The sequence below is a fragment of the Equus asinus genome, chromosome 16 (genome assembly GCF_041296235.1).
Source record: "Equus asinus isolate D_3611 breed Donkey chromosome 16, EquAss-T2T_v2, whole genome shotgun sequence".
In the NCBI taxonomy this organism is placed as follows: Eukaryota; Metazoa; Chordata; class Mammalia; order Perissodactyla; family Equidae; genus Equus; species Equus asinus.
Window position 1 is genome coordinate 35,805,852 of NC_091805.1, and position 15,345 is coordinate 35,821,196.

Below are 15,345 nucleotides of genomic sequence, written 5' to 3' on the forward strand. Positions count from 1 at the left end.
TCTACTAAACTTTAATTTTTCTGAGGAGAGTGATAATGTCTGGTTCACTGTTGGATCCTTCACACTAAAGAGAGGCACATAGAAGGTGCTCAATACATACTTATAAGAAAAAAAAATAGATGAAGTTCAAGGAACAGCTCTGAGACCTCAGCACTATATTCTGATCTTCCAAAAGGATTGAGCACTGTAAAGACAAATCCACATTGTTGAAGCTACTAAGGAATCTAGGCCAACTTCAGTAGGATTTTTGCCAGTCTTGTCAATTTATTGATCTTACCTCCTTCATTCTTCATCACTAGTGATATAAGCAGCCTGAGAGTACGGATGGCAAAAGGCACCTGTGGTCTTATTAGGAATGCTTATAGTTGATGCCCTGGTTGAGTTATCTAAAGACAAAAATAAAATTTTCTATTGTTCCTACACCGTCTCCTCTCTGCCCTCACAGACAAAAGATTTACGTCACAATAAATGATGAGATAATTTGAAGACATCGTATTTTAGCAGCTGCCAGTTTGGTATTTTCTACTGCAGGCAGACATGCTGTCACAGAGTCTTTGCTGCTGTTAAAGGGAAGCCCTGACTGCAGACCATTGCCACAGGTGAGGACTGCTTCCTGGTTTTTGCTTTGTTTTGCCTTTTTTAAAATTTCTTTTGAAATTTTGCTTTGGATCATTGTACATTTCCAATGTTTCTGCAGCAATCCAGTTGGCTATGGCCTGGAGACTTATAAAGAAAACAATTAACATTTTATATTTAGCTGTAATTTCCAATGTATCAACCACATGTGATTGTCCCATATTTCTGCCGAGTGACTCCCTGACTAGTGACAGTCACAGATGCTGCTGCTACATTCTTGGAATCACTATCTGAACAAAAATAAAGCTAATGTGCTCTTTTTTTAGTTGTAATAAATTTTCAGGTACCACACAAATCATGAAAATAGTCAATGCCAACAGATGTTACCAATTACTTTGTAGTTCTGTATTTGGAAAAGAAAAATCAAGGGTTGACTATGCATACCAAATAGAATTTCTTTCTTATATATTTAAATTTGTGAGGAAATGATTGCTGAGAGAAATGAAATAACTCAAAATTATAACACTATTTGTGAAATTGTTGTGCAGAATACCTTTATAATTCTAATGTTAGGGAAGGAGTTGATGCACACTACTATATTACCTTGGGTAATCATGTCTTAATGATTGTCATGTTTTGAGGGATGTGATTTGCCTTTGAGAGCCAGATGGATGTCACAAAGTGTTCCCCCCCAAAAAAGAAGATTCTGAGAGTCCTCTCAACAATTGTGAATTATCTCTTTTAAAATTTGGAGATGTTTGGCATTCATTTGCTGTAATCCTGTCCCTTCTCTAACCAAGCACCAAAGTCCATTGTCCTATAGTCAGTCTGTATGACAATGATTTCAAAATACATTTCAGTTTTGTGTCATATCTCATGTAATCAGTGAAAGTATTTTCTTACTATCTAATTTACTATCTATTTGGATCATTGTACATTTCCAATGTTTCTGCAGCAATCCAGTTGGCTATGGCCTGGAGACTTATAAAGAAAACAATTAATATGTTATTCTGACGATGAAAGAAATGTCTGTAGAGGGAAACTTGTTAGCTAATAAAGAATGCCATCTCATAGTCCATTGATATGAAATGTTATATTATGAAAGTAACTGAAGTGTTCTTCTTTCTTCTAATTATTATCTGTCTTATTCCACATAGAATGTTAGACACTAGAAAGAATATCGCTATTTTAATTTGACTTTTTTTAATTTTTAAGAATTAAAAAAATATATAACCTAAGGCTTTGAAGGTGGAATGATGAAAATGATTAAATTAAGTATTCCAAGGACTAGAAAAAGCTAATCTTAAAGTTAAGAACTATTTTTAGAAAGAATGACTAGAATATCCACTGTGTAAGATGACCCCCATGATCCCTGCCTCCTGGTAGTCACATCTTTGTGTAGTTCCTTCTGTCTTGCATCAGAGTTGGTAAGTGCAACAGTAGAATACTGTAGAAGTGATGGCATGTCACTTCCAAGCCTAGCTTATAAAAGGCATTGCGACTTCTGTACTCCAACCCCCCTTTCTCTGATAATGTACTCTGATGTAAGCCAGCTGCCATGTTGTGAGGAGGGGCCCATGTGGTGAGGAACTGAGGCTTCAGGCCAACAGCCAGTGAGGAATTGAGGTCTTTTGCTAACAGCTACATGAGTAAGCCATCTGGGAAGCAGATCCTCCAGCCCCAGCCAAGCTTTCAGATGATTGTTACTCCAACTGACATCTGAATTGTAACCTCACGAGAGCCTCTGAGCTAGAGCTGCTCAGTTAAGCTACTTTGGAATTTCTGATCCACAGGTAATGTGAGATGATAAATGTTTGTTGTAAGCCACTGAGTTTTGGAGTACTTAGTTACACAGCAGTAGATCATCAATACAAAAACTATCAGGGAGCTTACATTGGTTGCACACAGCTTCACACATGCATGCACACAAACACACTTGTACATTCAGAAATATCACATCTTCAACTGCTTACATTTTTAAACCTTGAGAACTCCCAACTTTCCCTTCCTGATAAGATATAAGAGGGAGAATAAAGAACCAATTTCATGATAAGCATTTGTGTGTATGCAGCTCAGAAAGTGGAGGCGATGGAACATGAATGTTATAATAGCAATTTTTTTTTTAAAGATTTTATTTTTTTCCTTTTTCTCCCCAAAGACCCCCGGTACATAGTTGTGTATTCTTCGTTGTGGGTCCTTCTAGTTGTGGCATGTGGGACACTGCCTCAGTGTGGCTTGATGAGTGGTGCCATGTCCGTGCCCAGGATTTGAACTGACGAAACACTGGGCCGCCTGTAGTGGAGCGTGCGAACTTAACCACTTGGCCGCAGGGCCAGCCCCTGTAATAGCAATTTTTTTTGTGCGGGGGCTAGACTCCCTGCCAAACATCTCCTGCCTGGAGGGATGGAAAGGATCACTGAGTGACTCAGAGTCATTCAAGTAGGGCATTCAGCTAGGATATAGAAGTTACTTTCTCAATCAAAGGCAGACAGCTTAAGTTCAGGGACCATTATGTTGGTTTCTTCTTGGGTAGATCTTGGCATTGTTCATGCATATTAATTTCTAAGACTGTCATAACAAATTACCACAAACTGGGTGGCTTAAAACAACTGAAATGTACTCTGTCACAGTTCTGGAGGCTGGAAGTCTGAAACCAAGGTATCTGTAGGGCATGCTGCTTCTGAAGGCTGCAGGGGAGAACCCTTCCTTGTCTCTTCCAGCTTCTGGTGGCTCCAGGCATTTCTTCGTTTGTGGCAGCATAAATCCCATCTCTGTCTTTGTCTTCACATGACTTTCTTCCCTGAATCTTTTTGTATCCTCTCTTCTTATGAGACATTTGTTAGTGGATTTCGGGTTTACCCTAAATCCAGGATGATTTCGTCTCAAGATCCTTAACTTTATTACATCTACAAAGACAATCTTTCCAAATAAGTTCAACTTCACGGGTTCTAGGGGTTAAGACTTGGACATAGCCTTTTTGGGATCACTATTCAACCCACTACATAAAGCAAACATGGGGTTTCTCCGCAGGCTGAGGGGGCTGAGTCCACAGGGGCTTGACGGCTACTCTTTGCTGGCTTGTCAGCTGGGTTAGAGCCACAGAGTTGTTAGGTGAATGGCGGCAGCAACAGCAATGATGATGAGACAGGTCTCACATTTTGGGAAAACTTTCTTATGCAGTCCATAGGCTTAAGGAAGGAAAGGAAAGCCTTACTTCATTCAAAAAAAGATAAACGATGAACAGCGGAGAGAAACTCTGGGAGCAAACTGAAACAGATATAGAGTGAAACAGATAAATAGCAATCATTTCAGTAAAGAAACTTTCTGAATCTCTGACTATACTTTTAAGTATAAATCTATTTCTTTCTTACTTTTAAGTAAAAATCTATAGATGAAGGCAAAACCAAAATCATGGAAAAAAAATGTGCAATTGGGTATATATTTAAACCAACTCACCAACCCACTTCACATACCTTGTAAGAAAATTCCAGGCAGGAAGAATGGCAAGGATTGCTAGCGCATGTGTCGAGCCACTATGCAGACCTATTAAGTGTGATTACGCTTAGATCATCTGCAGATTCAAACTCCCAAGGATATTTTCTTTTTAATTGAATTGAATATGTTATTTCCAATTATACATAATTGACAAGATGTTTTTATTTTATTTCTCAGATCCTTATGCTAACACTGTGAAATACGTATGGTCATCACCATTTGTGATAGACACTTTCCAAAAATGGCTGTAATAATTTCTCCCATCCCTGAACTTACACTCCTTTACAGTGTTACTTTGCCACCCCCTCATCAAAAGATTTCTCTACTCCTTGAACATGGGATGGCTTTGGTTGTTGCTTTAAGCAATAAAATGCAGTGGAAATGCTGCTCTGTTACTTCTGAGCCTAGGCCTCAAGGGGTTTTGTAGCTTCTGCTCCCATCCTTCTGCAGTTCTGGGCTGCTCTTCTTGAGGAGGCTTATATATCCTGGAATAGCTGTGTCTTGTACAGTGTAAATGAGAATTTCTTGTACATGGGTCAGGTCTAGAAGTAAAGTAGGGGATCAGTCAATATATAGGCTTGGCTGCTTGGGGACCATAAAAGGCCTAGCACTATATCAGTGTAAGGGAAACAAAAAGACTTACCGTTTTTGAAGGAAGTGATCAGCAAACTCTATGGAAAAAGTTTGGTTTTGTTAATAGCCTTGATTTTCCTTCCTTTCCATAAAAATAATAAATAATTTACTAATAGATATATATTCCCCATATAAGTATTTAAATGTAAATTAATTAATCAATCCACTTAATTACTTTATATATTTTTATTATTGTACCATTTTAATAGTTCAATTTAGATAATACGTATATGTTATATATAGCTAATGCTAACTTTCAGTGTACTCTACTTACCCATGAGTGGCTACCAATTAGGGGATTGTATAACAGTGTCTAAGGTGATAATAGTAATAAGAGGTTTTGTTTTTAAAATATCTTTTGGTCAATTCACTCCCACTTGAGGTTTTCTGGGATGCTAATCAGCACTGGGGCAATTGAGAGCCACTGTGGTATTTGTAAGCTTCTTGTTGAAAAGGAGCTTAATTGGGTATCCTGACCTTTGCTCTGTGACTGAGTAGTTCCTCTCATTAAAAAGATGAAGTTTCTTTCTGTCCCGGATTCTGAGTGTGGTCATGCGATTTTCAGATTTGTTGGACGGAGACGTTTGAAAAAGTGCCTGGATAGTGCTGCTTCTGCTCTTGACCCTCTGCCTGTCCCATGGACCACGCCCAGCCTGGCCTGCTGGAGGGATACAAGACATGCGGAGCAGAGTCAGACCTCCCCACCACAGTCAGCCGATCCCAGATGTGCAAGGGAGTGCAGCTGATATCAGTATTCCACCTAGTCTGAATTGCTGATGCTCAGACTAAATAGAACTAAATAGAGGCTGATTTGACGGTGTTCTTGTGGGACAGATAACTGATACCAATCTCATTCAAGATTTGTTTCTTTTTGTGGGGGAGTGAGGATTCCCAACTGATAGCTTCAGGGACACTTTCTCTTTCTTAGATTCAGATGGTTCAACTACTGCATTCCAGTGGCCTTATACTTTGGCTAATGATAGGATTATAATTGTCAGCTTAATGATGAGGATCAGTAGGGCACGGGTTTTAGGGTTACTAGTGCGTGCCTCAGGTGCAAGAAGAAGTATTAGGCCAAATGCAGCATATTAATTACCAGAGAACACATACTTAGCCATGTATTTTTGCTAATGGAATGCAGTAAAACCTGATTACAGTAAATCCTAGTGGACTCAGGAAAAAAGCTAGTGACGTTTTATAATGTCCCACTTGTGCTGAGTCCTAAGTTAGGTCAGGAAGGATTTAAAAGCTTTCCACCATCCAAAGACTTTCTTGGTACAAAAATTGTTCATAAGGAATTTTCAGCATATTTTGTATTCACTATATAATCATTTTTTTTTGCCCTTTCTAGAAAATTTTAGAAAGTAAAATTTATTTTATTTTGTTCTTTCGTGTTAGTTTTCAATCCTACCACTTTTGACTTTGTTATTTCCTTCCATTTAAAAAAAAATACCAAAGTGCTGCAGTCTGAAATTTTACCTCTACTTTTAAAATAAAAAATTTCATTTACAATTCATCACAAGCATAATATTTATGGTCATACAAGATTTAGTCGTTGCAGGAATACCGTAATTTAATCATTTCCTCTTTTTTCCACTTGTCACTATTCAAAATACCACTGCAGCAATATTTTTTGTTTGCATTTCTGATTATTTCCTTATGATGGAGTTCCAGAAGTGGGATTGCTGGTTGAAATGTTGTACACATTTTAAAGGTTTAACATCCTGAATCAAACTTTTTAAGAAATGTTGTGTTGCTTCCTGAAGTGTATGAGAATGTCTTTCTTACAACAGACTTGCCAACACGGAGTATATCCTTGAAAAATTACTCTTTGATACTGCACATATATTATGCAATTTACAAAGCTTAGTGCTAAAAAATAACAATAAAAATGTAATCATTTTCAATTGCAAAAGACAGTGACTTCTCAGATTAAAGATCACTGAAGTGGTTGTGATGGAGTCAGAAAGCCAGCAACTAATTTCCTCTCCTTCCCTCTTTCCTCCCCACTATGCTTCTCAAGTGGCCTAGAACAATGATTCATGATTGGATTCTAATTTTGAGCTAATTGAGGGCATGTCTTGGTGCTTTTATTTTTGGTACTCTAGGTATATAAAGAAGAGGGAATGAGGTGACAGATGCCACAAGGAAAGTAGCAACTGGTCCCAAGGGGTGTCTCTGAGACTTCTCAGTGCAGGTGGAGATACACTTATGGATAATAACACTATGTTATAGCACTTGAATGTTATAATGCTTAAAAGGAGGAGACAGCGAAATACAGCAGGAATAGTGGGAGATTTAGGATATGACAGTCCTGGTTAGAATTCTGTCTCTGTCACTTCTGAGCAATGCTGTCTTGGGCAACCCATCTGAGCCTTATTTTCCTCCTTTTTAAAGGAGATAACAATCACCACACGGTAAGATTATTATGAGATATAAGTAAATAACAGCACAGTGTAAATTCACCTAATAATGACACTTACCAAAGAAAAGAAAATGCAAGTGGATTGGGTATCATTGAGTGTCAGAAATTTTGGGAGACCTACAAAATGTTGTAGACTAAATGAAAAGAGTTTCCATCTCTGGTGGGCACTTGGGCATTTTCCCATAGACCTACAAGATATTTCACTTTCCCAGTGGTTGTGCCTGATGGAGCAGTGACCAGATGTGAATACCTGTGCTGCCTCACCTTGTGCATCTTGAACTTCATCCTTAGTGAAATGACTATTATCAGAAGCCACGTGACCATTTTCAGAAGCTTAGGCATAGGTGCCCTACACCTAGAGATTCTTAGGCATTGATTGGAATTGCCCCAACTCAGGGCATCTGGGAGAAAGGCTGTATCTTGGTGTGTCAAACTGATACAGAAGTCGGGGGCTGAGGTATGGCTATAGCCAAGCCATGATTTCAGAGAGAATCTGCCTCCATATTTAAGAGACCAGAAAACAACACAGATGGTTTTTACCTCAAATCCATTGTTGTTAAGAGACTATAATGAAAAACTTTGTAGTTAGCAATTATCTAAAAATTGACAGAGGTAAGTTTTAATGAGGACACAAGTGGTTTGAATTTCCCAATGCTGATATGCCAAGTTTAGACTTATCATTTTATATTCACAAGAAAAGAAATGTAGGACATGTGTTGACATGTAATGCCACATTTGATTAATTTTGACCATTAGGACTGTCAGTAATTCCTGTAGCTGAATTTATTGTGTAGACATATGCATCGATTATTGAGTTAGGAACATCGACATGGCAGCTATGCCACAGGCAAATCATTTCAGCTCAATATAAAAAGGGCAAATTTGATATCCTGTAAAACTATTTTAATAAAACTCCTGATAGCACTAGCCCTACTTAAACGGACCGTCATGATTAGGAAAGGGACTTTGGTTTCCCCAAAGAGGAGTCTTCTACTAATGAGGATTAATTTGAGAATTAGAGAAATTACTTAGGATCAGAAATAACTGAGAAGAAAAGGTTTTAAAGATTTGAATTGGGTTGTGTGACTGTGGCTCAAAAATTGGAGTTGTTCTTTGTGAGAAATATCATTAACACAAACTGAAGGATTAGAAGATTATAAAGAAGTAAATGAGGCAGTTCTTATTAAAATACAGTTTCTTTGGATTGAGCAAACATGAACAAAGTGCACTGCTCTCATATTGTTCTTCGTTAAAATATTAGTGGGACAAAAGGATCCACATAGACTTAATTTGTCTCGTCTTTCTTATTTTTCCCTCATCTATGTTATGTGGACTTTCCATTCCACAAGGGGATGTTTGCAGGCCTTCACTACCAATGACACAGAAACTAATAGAACCATATGCTCCTGGAGTTGGGTGGGATTTTCATTTGACTTTTTGCCTACGGTCTCCCAAACAGTAAATTGGAGTCTCTGCTGGAATAAATCCAGTCACAGGGGAATTCAGGATCTCCAGAATCAGCCCATTTCCTTTGCTGATAGAACCAAATGTTAGAAAACTCTTCCTTATGTTACAAGAAAAACTATTTCTGCGCCCTCCTGGGGTTTGCTCTGGGTAGGAGGAGAATCAGTCTTCTATTACCTATTTACTCTTCTGCTTTCAGAGCAATAGTGACGGAAGGGAGCACAGCGATCTTGAGCCTCTTCTAAGAATTTGAGAATTTGTGAAATCCTAAATAAAAGCTCAAAGTTTAGATCTGTGATATTGAGATTTATAATAAGAAATATATATTTGGTCTTCATGTCTATTTCTGACACAGAGCTCCTAAAACCTTAGGAATTTCCTAAGCGATGAGAGAGACAAAGATCTCTTTTGTTATGTTAATGAGGTGGGTATCCCACCTAAGAATGGGGGCTAGTTGTTAGTGGAGCCAACCAGTTACTAAAGGATTAGAAATTTCAGTCCAAGGCCCTTACCCTCTGTGAGAACATGTGGAGATTCCTGGAGAGTGGTGCTCTGCAGATGGCATGGAAGCTCTGAGCCCTTTCCCCATGCCTTGCCCTGTGCATCTCTTCCATTTGGATGTTCCTGAGTTATACCCTTTTATAATAAACCAGCAGTAAGTAAAATTTTTCTCTTGAGTTCTGTGAGCCACTCTAGCAAATTAGTAGAACTCAAAGAGGGGTGTCCTTAGAACGTCTGATCTATAATGTGTGGGTCACAAGCACAGATCACAACCAGAGCTTGTGAATAGCTTCTGAAGTGGGGTAGGGGGAAGTCTTGTAAGACTGAGCGCTTAACCTGAAGTAGACATTGTCTGAATTGAGTTGAATTCTCAGATGTACTGCTGGTGTCTGAGAATTCTTGGTGGTGGTGTGAGACCCCCTCTCCACCTTCATCCCCCACCCTAACACACATTGTAACTGGTGACCAGAATCTTTAGGGTCTTTAGGTAGTTCTTTGAATAGTTAAAGATGAAAATCTGGCTAGAAATCTCTTTTCTTTAGGAAAGCAAATAAATTATTAAAGCCAGACCCACAATATACTATGTGAAAGGGGAAGAAACGAGTAAAAAGGAATAAAGTTTAATAAAGGAGTAGGAACTTGGCTTTTGATCTGGTGGTGCTCTGAAGTCTGGAGTTTGTGGTTCTGGGACACAGAAAAGAAACAAGAGTACAAACGGTGTCCAAAAACATGGTGACGGGGAGATCAACTCCAAGAACATTGGTTTTGATATTTAATTATAGACTTCTGTTTGTTTATTTGTTTTTTTGCTATCAGGCTACTCAGCAAACCAAATGTTTCAGTTAAAGCCTGTTACATAATAGCATCGTGTAATGGTGCTTTGTGAGATGAAAAAGAGGGTTTGGAGTGAGAAAATCTAGGACAATTGTAGGGAGAGGGTGAAGCAATCAAAGCAGCACATGAGAAAAAGCTGGGAGCAGGAAGACCAGGTGAGAGTAGGGTGAGTGGCTTGTAGAATTCAGGCAACTTTCCCCTCCCTCCAGGAAATCATGGAAATATGGGGAAGGAAGGAGTGTTATTTTGTTTGGATATTAGAGGAAAAGATGATCAAGAAAACTAGGGGAGTCATTTGGGTTATAGGAGCCAACAATTACGTAGCGCGAATTGATTTTAGTTTTCAGAGGCCTCCTAGAATACGTTTAATCCTTGCTCACACTCCTTAAATATTTCAAAGCAGCTCTGTCTTTCGCAAGTCAGACAAACACAGTTCTTTCAAGGATTCCACAAATACTTCACTCCAGACCCTCTCCTCTTGCCATCTTGGCCTTGGTCATCTGGACGTGCATCTGTTTCTCAATCTCTCTCTTAAAATGTCATAGTTAGAATGGAGTTTAGTATTCCCGTTTGGTTTATTCAAAGAAGGAAGACATGAGCTCTGTACTTCTAGCTGTGCAAACTGAAAAGGACTCAATTCTTTTTTTTTTTTTTTAAAGATTTTATTTTTTTCCTTTTTCTCCCCAAAGCCCCCTAGTACATAGTTGTATATTCTTTGTTGTGGGTCCTTCTAGTTGTGGCATGTGGGACGCTGCCTCAGCGTGGTTTGACGAGCAGTGCCATGTCCGCGCCCAGGATTCGAACCAACGAAACACTGGGCCGCCTGCAGCAGAGCATGCGAACTTAACCACTCAGCCACGGGGCCAGCCCCAGGACTCAATTCTTTTTTGAACTTCTTTTCACACTACTGACTCACATTCAACTTAGGTTTAACCAAACACCTAATTTTTTGATGCAGAGATATTTTCTATTCATATCTCCCTTATCTTATAGTTGTGGAGTTCATATTTTTTAAAATTGAATTTTATTATGCACATGTGGTCCATATTTATTGTTTCTTGAATTCACTTTGGATACACATTTGTGTCTTATAAAGATTTAATAACGTTGCAAGACATATATATATATACTTCCTTTTATTTTTTCAGCTTTATTGCGGTATAACTGACAAAATTGTAAGATATTTAAAGTATACATCACGGTAATTTGATATATATATCAAATTGTTATATATATACACACATATACACACATATATACACATATACACATTATTAAAGGATTCCCACCATCTAGTTAAGTAACACATCCATCACCTCACATATTTGTCTTTTTACGTTTTTGGTGAGAACATTTAAGTTCTACTCTTTTTGCAAATTGCAATTATACAATACCCTGTTATCAACTATAGTTACCATATTATATATTAGATCCTCAGATCTTACTCATTTTATAGCTGAAAGTTTGTACCCTTTTACCAATCTCTCCCTATTTCTTCCATCCCCCAGTCCCTGCAACCTCTTTTCTACTCTCTCTTTCTGTAAACTTAACTTCTTTTTGATTCCACATATAAGTGATACCATACAGTATTTGTCTTCCTCTGTCTGACTTATTTCACTTGAAAATGGCAGGATTTCCTTCTTTCTAATGGCTGAATAATATTCCATTGTGTATATATATCTCTCACCTCTTTTTTATCCATTCATTCATTGATGGACACTTAAGTTGTTTCCATAACTTGGCTATTGTGAATAATGCTGCAATGAAAATGAGAGTGCCAATGTCCCTTTGAGATCCTCTTTTGATTTCTTTTGGATATACACCCAGCAGTGGGGTTGCTGGATCATGTGGCAGTTCTATTTTTAATTTTTTGAGGAACCTCCATACTGTTTTCCATAGTGGCTGTACAAATTTACCTTCCCACCAACAATGCACAGGTGTTCTCTTTTCTACACATCCTTGCCAACACTTTATCACATCTATCTGGTGATAGTTATTCTGACAGGCGTGAGGTGATATCTCATTGTGGTTTTGATTTGTAGTTCCCTGATGATTAGCGATGTTGAGTACCTTTTCATCATGTTGGCCATTTCTATGTCTTCTTTGGAAAAATGTCTATTTAGTTCCTCTGCCCATTTTTTAATTGGATTGTTTGTTTTTTTGCTATTGAGTTGTATGAGTTCTTTGTATATTTTGGATGTTAACCCCTTACCAGATACATGATTTTCAAATATTTTCTCCCATTCCGCATGTTGCCTTTTCATTTTACTGATTGGTTTCCTTTGCTGTGCAGACGCTTTTTAGTTTGATGTAGTTCCATTAGTTTATTTTAAGCTACTTTCTTGTCAGTGGTGAAAATACTGAAAAGAAGAAGGCAGAGGACAACACATGGTATGGCATTCTTTGGACACAGTCATTCAATCAAAAACACATTTGTGTAACTGTACATCATCTGGCTCTCATGTCTGTCTTATTCATCCAGAGATTCTGAAGAAGAAAGCAGCCTCCATAATTAAGAGAACTTCATGTCACATTTCATAAAATTTTAAATTTCAAGTAACAAAGAAATGTAATGCTTTATTCAAATGGGAAAATGTTATAACCTATTTAAAAATCTTCAATAGTTTGCAAATACTATGACCTCTTCCAAATTTATCTTCTTAGCATTCTTTTAAAATATCTTTTTTTTAATGCTTTTTGGTGAGGAAGATTGGCTCTGAGCTAACATCTATTGCCAATCTTCCTCTCTCTTTTCTTTCTCCCCATAGCCCCAATACATAGTTGTATATCCTAGTTGTAGGTTGTTCTAGTTCTTCTATGTGGGATGCTGCCACAGCATGGCCTGATGAGCAGTGCATAGGTCTGCGCCCAGGATCCAAACTGGCAAACCCAGGGTCACTGAAGCACAGCCCACAAACTTAACCACTGGGCCACAGGGTAGCTCTTTGGATGTTTGCCAACTTAGAACTTGAAGCTTCATTTTCTCCTCTCCTCTGAGTAACAAGAGGTCTCATCTACCCTACCTGAATATCGTGAGTCGTTTTCTTTCCTACCTAAGTGTAATGAGATCCTTTTTCCCCTCTGTCCTCATGACAATTCTTGGAAAATGTCTTAGATTTTGCTCTTATGGTAAGGATAGTCTATAATTTTAATTCGTTAAACTAAAATGTGGTATTTCTCCAGCCTTCGGTAAATGACAAAATATTCTTTTTAAAGATTTTTGAAATGTCAAGCTCCCCCCAACAATTCTATGCCAAAAGAGCATTCTGAGCTGCTTAATATAAATTTAGTACAAACGTAATTTAACATCATTATAATATATTGTATATTATATAAATAATATATAAAAATGATATTGTTCTATTAGGTTAATATAAATGCTATATAAACACAGTTTTAGTCTACCAGAGCCTCAGCTATATATATATCATTATCTCCTTTTGTTAGTTAGTGTTTTTAGTTATAGTCAAATCCATTCTTGTTAGTTTAAATGGGAAGGAATTTATTCCAGAGTATTAGTTGGCTCAGAGAATTTCTGAGCATGCATTGAACTAAGGTTGTATTACACAGACAGAAGCGACACAAGTAGAAGAAATGCCCAAACTGTTCCCAAAAAAATCAGGAAATCGTACTGCTGCCATCTGTTTTTCCACACCTATTCACCAAGCCTCCCCTAGAGCTGCTGCTGAAAAACCCAAGGCTTCCTTTATCATGCTTGTCAGACCTGTGCAGGCCCTGCTCACAATCTCATCTCCAGCATCAGTCTCATAAGCAAGTCTGTTAGGGGAATGTAGTCCAATGTGTAACCTAGCTACAGGGAACTTGAGAAATAGACTTAATTTTCTAACCTCTAGTGAACAGGGAGATACACTGTAAGGCTGCTGGAGTGGTGATGGGTGAATCAATCTGTAGCGTCTGCTGAAATTACCCTTTAGGCCACCTCACATGCATATGTATCTTCCTCCCAGATTTAAACGTCCGCATGACAATGGCAGCCGGCAGCAAGCTACAGATATAAAGAAACCTAATATAAAGGAACTATTCTTTTCAGGATTGAAGAAATTCTGACCTTCTCCCAAAAGTGAAAGCTCAAAATTTCACAAATCATTACATCTATCTAGATGATGTTCAACCTCCCCCAGTTCAGTCACTGTTCTGTATTGATATACTTAGTATATGTACCAAATTTATAAAGTTCGTCATCACCAGCTCATTCTACATAAGATAGCGGGGGAAATGGAAAGGAGAAAAAATGGTTAATGGATAAGGGAAAAAAACTCCTAATTCCTTCCCTCCCCTGATCCATCTAATTTCTTTGCCCTCAGCCAGTCCTTCCAGTGCTGAAAGTGTCTCCCTACACTGGGTTGAATAGTTTTTCTAAAATGTATTACTGGGTAATACATTGGTATTGGTACTAGGAGGCAACCTAGAGGAGCCCATTAGTTCCAGACTTACTCCTACTGCCAGCGTTGCACAATAGCATTCCTATTTCCTCTTGATAACCAGCATCAATTTTTCTAGCCAATATAGTAACTTCCAGCCTGTTGGACCAAGGACGCCAGGAGAGAAGATTGGTAAATTGCAGGTCAACATAGAGTTCAGTGGAATCAATACATCCCCTGTACATGGACGGCTGAAATTTTGAGCAAGTGGAATCAAATATTTGTCATATTCTCTGAACTTACCTGAATAAATTTCTAGCAGATGACCAAGAGGGAATGCAGATCACTGAATTCCCCCCTTGGAGCTTTTTATACACACAGAATCTCTGCTAGTTGTGTTCCAACTGCTTCTGGCTACAAGGTTTATGATGATGTTTTGTTTTTTCTCTCCATCTCCAGGTGTTCTCCACGATGCTTTCCTCAAGTCATTGAATCCCCATGTACATTTCACTCTAGCAAGGTATAGTGCTTGGTAAATAATAGATGATACACACTGTGAAAATAAATACAGGAAACCTCATTTAAAACAGAGTTGGGAAGCCCTAAAAAAGGAGCTCTCGTACTGTACCACTCAGACCCCAAACAAGAAGCTTAGTTTACATACCTCAGCAGGAGCAAGGCAGAATTTCTTCCTTCCCAGAAACAGCCGGGTCAATGAGAAACCAGCACACTCAGCCAATTAGAAGTTGTCACCACCCCGAAGTCTTCGAAATAGCCCTCGCAACTTCCTCCTTCCCATTATAAAAACAAATCCCTTTCCTCTGTTCCCTGGACTTGCTATGGTTCACCGTAGTTTGGTTGACCTGAATTCCAATTCCACTGCTATCCTTGAATAAACCCATTTGCTGGTAGAATAACCTGGCCTTTTTGTTTTTTTAAGGTGAGCAATACATATAGAACGTTGGTTTTTAATCTTGACTTCTAATTAGATTCCCCTGGAGAGAAGTGAAAAAAGGAAAAAAAAAAAAAAACCTG

The 15,345-nt window shown here is 38.3% G+C and overlaps 1 long non-coding RNA gene across 5 annotated transcripts in view; it reads left to right on the forward strand.

The window, feature by feature from the left end:
- The first annotated feature begins 456 nt into the window (after window positions 1-456).
- The window catches only part of LOC123277725 (uncharacterized), a 57,228-nt gene continuing 42,339 nt past the window's right edge, over window positions 457-15,345 (forward strand). For 3 of the 5 annotated variants that reach the window (XR_011494760.1, XR_011494761.1, XR_011494758.1), the window contains exons 1-2: window positions 457-599; window positions 14,770-14,830. This is a non-coding gene — a long non-coding RNA (uncharacterized lncRNA). The remainder of the gene's footprint in view (window positions 600-14,769; window positions 14,831-15,345) is intronic. The other 2 variants (XR_011494759.1, XR_011494762.1) reach the window with 1 other exon arrangement.